This window comes from Pogonomyrmex barbatus, unplaced genomic scaffold (assembly GCF_055798465.1).
Source record: "Pogonomyrmex barbatus isolate J1 unplaced genomic scaffold, ASM5579846v1 scaffold7, whole genome shotgun sequence".
NCBI lineage: Eukaryota > Metazoa > Arthropoda > Insecta > Hymenoptera > Formicidae > Pogonomyrmex > Pogonomyrmex barbatus.
This window is the reverse complement of record NW_028297171.1, coordinates 4,013,378-4,022,382: the sequence shown is the minus strand read 5'-3', so window position 1 is coordinate 4,022,382 and position 9,005 is coordinate 4,013,378. Positions and strand designations below refer to the sequence as shown.

Genomic DNA, 9,005 nt, shown 5'->3' with positions numbered 1-9,005 from the left:
GCGCAAATCTCACTCAATTAACTGTGTATTTTTTAGTAATTTACGACTGTTAGGAGGAAGACGAGAATACGTCGATGCCTCTCCGCCGATGCCGATCCGCGAATCGATGACTCACCGCTCTCACTCACGCTCAGGCATTTTTACCTTTTACGTAATTATCGGGAATGATTGCCGCTGACAAGTTCGAGCGCGGCCTGCCTGTTCAACCGCGATTGTCCGTCGCGGAATACCGTAGCCGTACCGTAAGTACACCAGACACGGATACAAGGAGTACGAGCGTTCGTTCCCTCGCAGTACGTCGCTCCTCTTCCTCCTCGCGCAGCCGATCCTGCACGCAACCGTAGCTTTGACACGGCAGGATCGCGATGACCCGCGATTTATACCATTGCGCAGGACTATGTAAGCTGAGAGAGCATATACGCGCGCGAGCGTGTGTGTGTGTGTGTGTGTGTGTGTGTGTGTGTGTGTGTGTGTGTGTGGTGTGTGGCGCGCGCGCATGTGCTGGTATTGCAGGTATGCATGCAAATGCACACGCGCGTCACTGATGCGACCACGTCCATTAGGATTGATCGGCAACATTAATACAAGTTAGTGCCGACATGCTCGCTGCCCGTTGGATTCTATGACCCGTCTCATTCGGCATCCTTCTTCTTCCTCTCCTTTTTCTCTTTCCCTCTCTCTCTCTCTCTCTCTCTCTCTCTCTCTCTCTTCCTCTCTCTTTCTTTCGGGTCTCGTCTCTTTTACATGCGCTCTATTCACGAAGAGGTTCCCCCGTAGTTTTCCTCTCGTTCTCCTCTCATGTCCCGTATACCTTCGCGTCTCGTGATCTGCGATCTTGTGATTCAACGACATGCCACGCCGTTCCGAAGTCGTCGTCCCGTCGTTCAAAGTGAGAGGGAGGGAGATAGAGAGAACGAGAACTATCGGCCGTCAATGTCTACTTCCGACAAGGTACCTCGCCTCGTCCATCGTATACGGGATATTAGCCGACGGCAAATCGTGAATTCAACGGTCCGTCCGGATGGAGGAATGCCGGACGCGGTTAAAAGCGAAACGGATCACGCCGATAGCGGGACAAGCGTCACCCGGTGGAATATCCTGATATTGTAAAAAACCATGTCGTGTGTAATTGAGATGGAATGTATACCAGTAACGGTGACGTGTCTGCTTGAAAAATGCTCAAAAGCAGTTTTTCCGCTTGTAGATAATAATCCAATATATCTGTGTGTGTGTGTGTGTGTGTGTGTGTGTGTGTGTGTGTGTGTGTGTGTGTGTGTATGCATCTGTGCGCGCGTATGTAACAAATTCCTATTTATTTTTAAAATGATTGGCAGCATATTAAAAGTCTAAATATAGAGAATGAGAACAATTTTATCTCTCTGCCCCTATCTTTAATATTAACTTTTATTAATCACGGTTGTATTTATTGTTCATTTACAATAAGTGTAGGGATCAATTGGCGTGATAATGGGCAGGCGGCTAATTGGATAATTGCTCAACAGTGATACTTCCCTAGAAACTTTATACATCCAAGAGTGTTCGTTCCCTCAGCCGATCGCGGCGTCGGAGAGTGAGCCGAGCGCTTAATCCTCACGCTTATAATCCTGCCGATTTTGTTATATTGCGTATAATTTATGTGCACGCGGCGAGAGACCCGTAACGTCTACTTATCTCCGGCGGCGTGGCGTTATCTTCTTGTTTACTATTAGCGAAGTGAGCACGATAATGATACACGGGCAATTTAATCGTGCCATCTTATCGCGCGATCTTCGGCGATTCACCCCGCGCTCGCGCTGGCGCACTTCGAGGTCACAACCCCCGGATGAGTCGGTCATTATTTTACAAGCACCGTCTCTCGGCCGTTTGGCGTCCCGCCGGTTATTCCAAGACGATTTAAGGGCTAACTGGAGGAACGACCGATATTAATGTCTCGAGATATTTATTTAGCAAGTAAAATCGAATAAATCGCTTTACATGCGAATAACCGATCGCTGCCTAAAACTATGCAATTATTATTATTATAAATATCTTAGAATGTGCGTGTTATATAATAGTTTTCTAAATTCTTAAAACACTCTACGGTCTTGTTTACGAGCAAGATCTTTCGACCGATCGCGTTGTCCGTCCGAGTGCGTCGCGGCACGGCATCGCTCTTTCGACTCGTGCGCACCAAAACGTAAAGTCGTGCGAATCCCGCTGGCGAACGTAAATTTCCTCGCGAATTGCTGGTACGCGCGACCGTGAGTCGCGAGAGATTTGCGATTTACGCGGCGTTTGCGTTGAACGTCGATCTGCCAGCCGCCAAGGGCCGCAACTCTTGCGCGGCGCTTATTATACGTGCGATTTTTTTAAGGGCCCTCATCGCACGTATGCGTACGTGCGCACACGCGAAAATTATGACTTACCGAAACGATAAAAGTTGCATTACTCTTCTCTTTCTTTCTTTCTTTCTTTCTTCTCTCTCTCTCTCTCTCTCTCTCTCTCTCTCTCTCTCTCTCGTTCCCTTGGCGACTCTCGTCAACGAAACACGAATATGGAGATACGCGCTTACCGTACCCGAGGCGAGGCACAGAACTTTTGGGCAACCTGGGCTATTAAACCCGAGAATTTGACCACGCCTATCGCAATCATAGTGATTACCTTACACGTATTACAATGCAAATGCTAGTTAATTCTCACCGTGCTCGTGCGCTCGGCGGTCGCCATCCCCCAAAGACCGTTTCGTGTTAAACCAATGTACCCAACTATCCCGCTCATCCTTTTCCCGGTCGTCTCTCGTCGTCCTTCGTTTCGCCCTCTTGGATTCTTGTCTTTTGTCGAGGAAAAAAAGATACCGCGAAGGAAGAGGGATTAGAATCCGCCCGAGAAAGCTCGATATCTCGTCGACATACCTCACTATCTTGTGCGAAATAGAAGAGTACGAAGACAAACTGATCGGGGTCGACATGTTTCGAATTCCATGGAGTTTTAAGGGCGTCTCGTGAGTGCCTTAGGAAGAACTCTTGACTCCAGTTTGTCCGTCTGTTAATCTCATAATGGGTCTCCGTCCGTTCATCCTGCTCTCTTTGGGGTCCAAATACTTTAGAGTCTAAAGAAATAAACAAACTGCCAACAAGATAGCGATAACAACAAATTGCAATTACAAATAAATATTATACATTAAACTCTCTTTTTAAGATTTTATTTGTCCAATTTTAAAATTTCCTCGCGCACGTAAACGTTTTAATTGCGTTTTAATTGCTTCGCCGTATCAAAGGTGCATATCCTGTACAGAATATTACAAAACTCCGAAAGTTAATTCCCTTATTTAACGATATAAATATAATTTGTGAAAAGCACACGTGGATCCAATAAACCCGAGGGATCATTTGGAGTTATTTGAGATTCTACGTCCACAACGAGTATCGTTTACCGTCCCGTATCGGAGTAAGGCGAATGAAGGGTCGCAGGCTCGCAAAAAGTAATCGGCATGCGGTCCATAGCGCGCTGGCTTTAATATCAGACGGGAGCACCGTCATCGTCTTTCTTCTCGTGGGTAATTATAATGATCCCAAATTAACGACCGCGTCGCGGCGCGACGAGTGTGCACGCACCGAAACGCATGTACGCACATACGGCGTGTAGCCATCGTAAACGATGATGTTTATGAACGCAAAAAAAAAAAAAAAGGAAAAGGTCTGAGAAAGTGAAAGAAAGAGAAAGAGAGGGAGGGAGGGAGGGAGGGAGAGAAGGAAGGAGGTAGAAAGGAGAGAGAGAGAGAGAAACTTAGAATGCTAGTGTGCAATTACATAGGTCGATAATGTATCTAAATAAAGTTATTACCCGACGTGTCGCTCGTATTATATTAGCTGAGCGAATCGCGTGGTAAGCGAATATGTACACACCGAGTGAGGGATGCATGCATGCATGCGTACGTGCGTGCAGATACCTGTGCAATGGCCACGCCACGTAATAATAATCCGATGCTGATGAGCGCGGGATCTCCCGCTCGCGAGGATGACCCGCGCGATCTTGCATTTTCCCGCTGCGATTCGAGAGAAGATCGTTATAGTAAGATTAGAGAGATAATGAAATGCTAGGTAAAACCTTGTTGATGAAATATTAAAATACCTACAGAGAATAAACAATCTTTAAAAAATGAAAACTCCTTACGTGCGTTATGTAATACGCAATTTTTTATAATTTTAACGACGTGATGGAGTTTTTCTCAAGCTCAAGAAGAAATTTTCTTATCGAATGAGGAAGAAATATAAGTCTTTGAATGATCTACGAATAAAACAATTCAGGAGTTGTATTAGCAGCGCAAATTAAAAGGGAACTCTGTCGTGTATTTATGCTCGAGTACTGAGCGAGATGTGAGCAGTGAGAGTGGCGCAAAAATTGCCGTAAAAAGCCGAAACTCATTATCTGGTTTTTGCGGATGCGTCACTTGTAATACCTGCGCATAACCCGATCCAAATTAGGTTTGGACGCGATAAGAAAAAACGAGAGAGAAAGGGAAAGAGTAAATTAAGTCGACAGGCATGTTTCGGTGTCAATTATTTGGGTCAGTCGGCAAAACGAGCCTTATCAGAAATGATCTCGTCAAGGAAAATGCGAAAAGTTTCTTATTTTCCGAGTTGTATCATTTCATTCTTATTAATTTGCATTAATTTAATTCTTTCAACGTTGTAAAGAAATCATCATTATCGATAGCTAAAGCATTAAGCATTATTTTTCAAAGAAAATGTGTAAAAATATGTTCTATTTTAGCAAATTTCTGAAATCATTTATTTCCGCTTATCGACTCAACGTGCCAACGTGGGTCTCATCGGATTGACGCTTCTAAGGAACAACTTTTGAATTAATTGATCCGGCTTGAAATATGCCCGAGGGTCGGACGAAGGCTAAATTGCGCGATTAACTATCGCGCAAATATTAACTCTCTTGCAGGGAGGACGTGCGTTCTCGCAGGATCTGAAGGAGGATCTCTCGGATCTTGTGCCAGACCGGTCTGCGGCAGTGTACGGACGCGAAAAAATGACGACGCTGAAAGAGGCGAGTGGCCTTTTTGCGCGGGCCACTCGCGATATTTCATGGCACTTTTACAGATATTATGTGGAACGCCGGGCGCAACACCGTGCGATAAATCATTTTGCAACAACGTGTACCACGCCGGGAGAATCCCGATGTCGAAGCCGCCGCGGAGCGGCGACGGAGGCGGCGGGGATTTATGCGCGGATAGCGAGGACGGGTTAAATGCATAATTCAAGATGGCGAACTCAAGTAGCAACGAGGGTGTAACATATTTACACATGGCGAACGCCATGCAACATTCATAGGCGGTGCAACAGTACACGTAGCGTGCACTTTCTAAGAACTGGTTTTTAATATCGCGTCGCGACAATGCAACGCCAGAAGGACACTCGTGCACACGGGGAGGGGATGGGAGGGGAAGGGGAAGGGGATGTATCGTAAGGCGCGGATACCATTTCGGGAGAGACAAACGTGTCGGGGATACACCCAATATGTATGTTTTGTCGCGCCGCCGGTTCGATACAATGTCGCGTTTAATGGCTGTCGCGATGGACTTAACAAAATCTCTTTATGAGGCCGAATCAAAGCGGACGGACGTACGATTTAAAAGCCGATAGTAAAAGCCTGGGCGCAGAATGCTGGATGCCGCGACTTATAATACCGCTCTCGAATGCGGATCTTGCCTCGCTGCGGCCTGAAAGAGGCTGCTCGCTACGCCTGAACGATGACAATGAGGCGCTTGATCGCGTGTCCGAGGAGCATCCCTCCTCGCGATGATGAGACAACCGCGAATGCCATGAGTGCGGGCACCGTTATCGTTACTCCCATAACCGGCGCGACGATCACGTCGATTATCGAGGAACGAATACAAAGCCGCTCGTTGATATTCTCAACTCGGGCGCGATGTTAATCGAGCGAGCAAAATTTTCGAAGCGATCGTCGGGCGTCGTTTCGCGCACGGCAACCGATCGCCTAATTTAGAGCCTAACCAAGAGTCGTTCGGAACGCCGTTTTCGATAAGCGAATCCGGTCTGCGACTCGTTCTGAGAACAGGATAAAATATTGAGCCCAGCACACTCCGCGTCCCTCTCTTCTACGGATAAGCTACGTTGCTTTCAACGAATGATAGATCTATTTACAATTTTGGTATTCGAAAGTGATCATTTTTTTTTTTTAATCTCTTGGACATTAGAGGAAGAGTATATTACACAATGTACGGTCGTAAGGAAATTAACAAACAGGTTTCAGAATAAAATTATCCCTAGGAGTTTTTAATCTTCTCAAGGTTTTACCTCCTTTCTTCGTCGCTCTCTTTCTATTCGTTCGCCAACGACGTAATTTAGTCCCCGTGAGCCTCTCGCGGACTGCGAGGACGCGAAATGGAATGCATAATTGATCCACGGCAAGTAGCGCGACCGAGCGGTTGAACGAATGTTAATTTGCAGCGGGAGACAAAGTCCTACTAAAACGACCTCGTCGCCAGAATTGGCGTGTCTCTGCGACGTCGCATGTGTTTCCATAATCTTATTTATAATGCTAATTTAAAGTGCCGCACGACACCATGCATTCGAATGTCATCCCTCTTTTTATTGCGACGGTCAGTCGAGTAATTGCGAGAAGTCATCCGTGTGATTTAAACTGACGACGAGGCCGCCAGCTGCCATTGTTCGTCGTACGCGAAATTCAATTTCACGGATGGACCCCTCGTCAAACATTTCATGGCGGGGGAGGAGAGGGGATGCGAGAATCACTTTTTAATCTTCAGCATTATCCTCGTGGTAGAGTCACACTAACTAATAAAGGGGAAGGCTTAGAAAAATTTAATTGTTCCGATAAAATGTGGCACGAGATGCGGATAAAAGAAACGATAAGATCCATAAGTAAACGCGGGCGTGCGCCAAAAAATAAACGTTATTAACTTTTTGCAGAGCTCACCTTTTCTCCCTGCCTCTTCTAATACGAAGAGAAGAGGAAGAAGGATGAACTGGTGGAAGAACAGGCCTACTATCGCGCGCATGTAGGCACTTTTACCGCGGTAACCCGCTTTACGTGCGACACGTTCGCACGATAACGCCTCGCGCTACCGCTTTGTCTTATCTCCGTCGCGATATTGCCGTTGCGGCTAGCGGCACGATACCGTTTCCCCTCGCACTTGCATAAAGTCTCGCGTACAGCCGCGGCCGTCTCGCGCGAGTGGGTGCTCCCCGCGCGTTACGCCGCGAACGCGAACGAACGCGGCGAGGTGGCTGCGGGCAATAAGTCTCCCGGGAGCGGCGTTTCGAAACGAGTATTTGCACTTTTCATTTCAATTCCCGCGCGGCGCGATATATCATGCGTTCTATTACCGCGCGCCGTCGCCGCGTCACACGTGGTCGCGCTTCCCAGACATTAGCGCGCTAACGCGAGCGTGTAAGTGCCTTTTTTATCTTGCGCCTTTACGCGGCTATTTATGCGACTTACACGCGAGATCGCACGGGCCGCGAGCCGCGTTAAATTGAACACGAAAGTTACAGCCGTGCACCTAAATTGCGCATTAACGCCACGGCCCGCACTCATACGTAACGGATTTTAATAAAGCGACGACGATGCGCCGGATATTAAAGGATAAAAGGGAGAAAAAAATGAACATTCTCCATTATCTTGGCCATTCTCCCAGTGCTCTTCTCCTAGTGAGATCGCAAATGAAACTGTTGAAAAAGTCGAAAATTAAATTTACAAATTTATTTCCCCGAAATGTTTTCCCTCTCAAGGATATTTTATTAGCGACAATAACAAAAAATCTTGCATCGAATATTTTCTCGCGCTTTATCTTCGCTCCGCGAAGAAGCGATTTGAGATGTAATTTGCTCAAGAAGAGAAAGAGATAGAGAAAGAAAAAGGGAGAAAGAGAGAGAACGGGAGAAAGTGCGTATCTCTTGATGGAATTGAGATTGTTTTCAGCAGCACGGCAGCCAATTGGCGGCAGGGGCGATGAAAAACGCGCGACCTCAGGCATATACTGCCCTTTGTCCATTCTCACTTGGAATTCTTAAAAGTACCTCCCGTCCCTCCCATACGTTTCTTTTTTTTTTTTGCCATAAAGGCGAGAACACCAGACAACAATAAGATGAGGAGTGTTCGTTCGGTTAAAGTGGCGGTGGCGACGATAAAAATCCAAGTACCTTGCAATTACATCTGCAGGTAAGCAAGGTTTGCGACTAGCGATGGCTACGAACGTACAGGTCAAAGAAGGCCGAACGGCCGAATAAACGGCCGTTCTTCGAAGTCGTCGGACGGGCGTTTATTCTTAAAACTCGATTCGATTTAGTTAACGAAAACACTATTGTTAGTTATAATTGAATGTCTGTCACGCAACCTTTGTGTCTGAACGTTCATGCGATACGTCGCGTTTCACTTAAGCAATTTTCCACGAAGTTAACATAACACGAAAGAGTCAATAACACGTGGATATTGTATCAGAATTGCTATACTTTCATGCAACTACTAATTTGTAGGGCAAAAATGACAGTTGCTTCAATCGCGAAGCGATTAACAATTATCAAAGTCGTTTGATCTTAAACGTTGAAGGATTTCACTTCGTTTAATATTAAGATATAAATTATATCTTGGTCGTGCACATCACTACCGAACAAGACTCCACCAGGCAGCCTCGGCAGAGTGCTTGGCTTCTGCGGCTACTAACAGAAGACGAGCGGCGAAAAAAGGGGCACCTCTTGCGTAGCACCTGCCACCTCCTGCTTACACATTGCCTTACTCAACTTCATTTACACGTGCATTACTCGTCTAAATACTCGCCGAAGATTGGTGCATCGCCTTCGAATGCGGCGCGTTACACGGGAATGCGACGTGCATCCGTGATATCCGGAGACATATATAAAGAAGCGAAGTGAATCTCCCGATCACGGTAGAAGTTTGCGAGATCCTTTTCAGGAATCCTCTTTATACAGAAACGTTTTTTAATTACTTTATATATTTGTCATTATTTAATA

The 9,005-nt window shown here is 46.3% G+C and overlaps 1 long non-coding RNA gene across 1 annotated transcript in view; it reads left to right on the top strand.

The window, feature by feature from the left end:
- Positions 1-353: 353 nt before the first annotated feature.
- LOC148934930 (uncharacterized) overlaps positions 354-9,005 on the top strand; it is a 93,970-nt gene continuing 85,318 nt past the window's right edge. Inside the window, exon 1 of the long non-coding RNA XR_016140954.1 lies at positions 354-446. This is a non-coding gene — a long non-coding RNA (uncharacterized LOC148934930). The remainder of the gene's footprint in view (positions 447-9,005) is intronic.